General features: G+C 36.8%; 1 long non-coding RNA gene across 1 annotated transcript; it reads right to left on the bottom strand.

Moving 5' to 3' along the window:
• Positions 1–48: 48 nt before the first annotated feature.
• LOC105451829 lies at positions 49–2052 on the bottom strand. Its single transcript, XR_974629.1, has 3 exons — positions 1688–2052; positions 252–331; positions 49–158 (listed from the first exon to the last, which is right to left on the bottom strand). It is a non-coding gene; the product is annotated as an uncharacterized LOC105451829 (long non-coding RNA).
• Between the last annotated feature and the right edge of the window lie 795 nt (positions 2053–2847).

The raw sequence follows: 2847 nt of genomic DNA, 5'->3' as shown, positions 1-2847 counted from the left end.
GTCGTCGTCGTCGTCGTCGTCGTCGCCGTCGTCGTCGTCGTCGCAGAGCTCCTTGCACGAAATCCTCGTTATTGGTCGCCGGAAGGATCTGACACCGACGAAACGAATGGAAAGGGTGAGTGGAATCCACAGATGGGATCTCCTTCAGTTTGGAGATCCTGCCCGATTTGAAAACAACAAGGAAATATATAAGCGAAGCACCTTTTATTCTTCGACTCACCTTGCGATACAATAAGCGTGAACGGTCTTACCTTAGGGATCTCAGTTAATTTATAACAAAAGCGGAGAGACACGCGGAGGGTTCGTTAACACTGAAAATAATATTTGTCGTCTGGAAGCAGAAAGAGTAAAAATACTTAGCTACAATGTATTCATATACATACAGGGTGTCCCGAAATTCGCGAATCAAAATATCAATAGCAAGAAAGTCTTCGAAAAATTAAGTAAAAAATAATCATGTATAACCAATAATGCCTTTCTAATCTAAATTTAAACTCTTATATCTCAAAAACTGTTTAAATTAAAAATTTACGAATAACTTTTTTACTTAAATTTAACTTGAAGAAATTGAGGCTCGTATAATGAATAATCAATCATATATAGTCAATAATGTATTTGCGAGCTAACTTAAAGAAATTGAGACTCGTATAATGAATAATCAGATATAGCCAATAATGCCTTTGCGATCCAACACGGATATTGGAGTGTAATAATTTTTACTGTTTCAATACCAAGCCACACAACTGTGCTGAATAAATTATTATATATTGTAACAGTAAAAATTATTACACACCAACATCCGTGTCGGCTCACAAAGGCATTATTGGCTATATATGATTATTCATTATACGAGCCTCAATTTCTTCAAGTTAAATTTAAGTAAAACAGTTATTTGTAAATTTTTAATTTAAGCAGTAGTTTTTGAGATATAAGAGTTTAAATTTAGCCAATTATAGGTTAAACGGAAACATATTCATAAACGCATTGATAGTGTTAGTGGTCGCGAACTTTACGCGAGTACTAATCTATAATTGGCTAAATCTAAACCCTTATATCTCAAAAACTATTGTTTCAAATGAAAATTTACAAATAACTTTTTTACTTAATTTTTCGAAGACTTTCTTGCTATGATATTTTGATTTACGAATTTCGGGACATCCTATATATATATATATATATATAGTTAGAAAGTCTTCGAAAAATTAAATAAAAAAGTTATTTGTAAATTTTCATTTTAAACAATAATTTTTGAGATATAAGGGTTTAGATTTAGCCAATTATAGATTAGTACTCGCGTATATATATATATATATATATACATATATTTTCCATATATTTTACATATTATTGTATTATTGTAATATGCTGTTTAGTAGCACGCACGCACTTTTGGTCAATTAAGTACTCAATTCGATTAGTCTGCATTACGTGCAGGTCATATAACTACCTACACAACTAATTTATGCGCATATAAATTAATAATTCATTAACCATGCAATTCAATCTTACTAGGCGTGAAATTGACGCTTGTTTGAAGTCACACAGGTTAACGAGTGATCGTTTATTCGATTCGGCGACTCGCCGAGAATCAAAGATCTTATCATAATGTATCGGATTAACGCAGGTTGACTTCTGCATTATTTATATCGGAAAATTTTGCGTGCTGCATATTAAAAATAAAACGTACCTTCATATGACGTTTGTGTTCGCTCTAATTCGCAACTCTGCTTTCTCGGATATTAAATCAAATAAATACATCGGTCGTGAGAAATTCTGTTTCGCCGAGAGCGACGAAAAATCTCGAATGTCGTCGGGACGATAAGCCAAGGCGAAATAAATAAACTGGGGGACCGAGAATATACACTTTTCTCCGGTGTGAAATATTAAATCGACCGACGACAATTCCGCAAGGCAAATACACATACGTCTCTTATGCAAATCGAGCTGGAGTACGTGGAGTAGGCAATGCATTTGCCAAATGTACTGCTATTACGCGTGTTACCTCTACATTTGGCTGTAATTTTTTTCTTAATGCCACGCTCTCTCACGCGCGTATATTATCCTTTCCAAAAGAAATTCTCGATTATAATTGAGCAGGCGAGGAGAAGCTGCTTTTCGACTTGGTGCCGACTAAACTTTTTATAACCATTACGTTGTCGAAACGTCATATTAACATATCTCGGTAACATTAAATGTCATGCCTCTAGAGCGCTTCAGAAAAATGTTTTATTTGTATAACGTTACTACAACGTACAAGTAACGTAGCGATCGATTTCGCATAATGACACATTCCTGTTACGTTGCAGAAATCTCACAAATGAAACCTTTCCTCTGAACCGTCGTAGAGGTAGGACATTTGCTATCGCCGCGATATTAGTATAACGTTTCAACAACGTAATGGTCACAAAATGTTTAGTGGGTGAGTTTTGTTGGATATATGTATATTTACCGGTCGACGATCTAAAATTACCGCAAGTTATTGCACGTATAGCTGCAGAATTTAGTAGTTTACAATACGTAATAATTCTCGCGGTAACGGCGCTCGTAAAATGCACTTTATCACGTCACTTCCGAAACGATCCCGCGACACACTGTACATATGCGTACAGTGCAATAAGTGGACCGAGCGCAGGATGCAGCGTTCGTTCAGCGTAAGGACATCCCCTGCGGCGTGGCGGCTAGTATACGTGGACTTTTAGTTTTCGACGCTGTTGTTATTGAGCGCCCGCATTCATCTCTGCCGTCGTATCAATATTCATATAACATTATGTGCAACTCGCGCGCGGACACCGCGCGTCCATCTTCGTCGCACCGTCCGCGAGCCGATTCGGCGCGTGCCACTCGAAT

The sequence above is a fragment of the Wasmannia auropunctata genome, unplaced genomic scaffold (genome assembly GCF_000956235.1).
Source record: "Wasmannia auropunctata unplaced genomic scaffold, wasmannia.A_1.0 LD336043.1, whole genome shotgun sequence".
Classification (NCBI taxonomy): Eukaryota; Metazoa; Arthropoda; class Insecta; order Hymenoptera; family Formicidae; genus Wasmannia; species Wasmannia auropunctata.
This window is presented reverse-complemented; position numbering and strand designations above follow the sequence as displayed.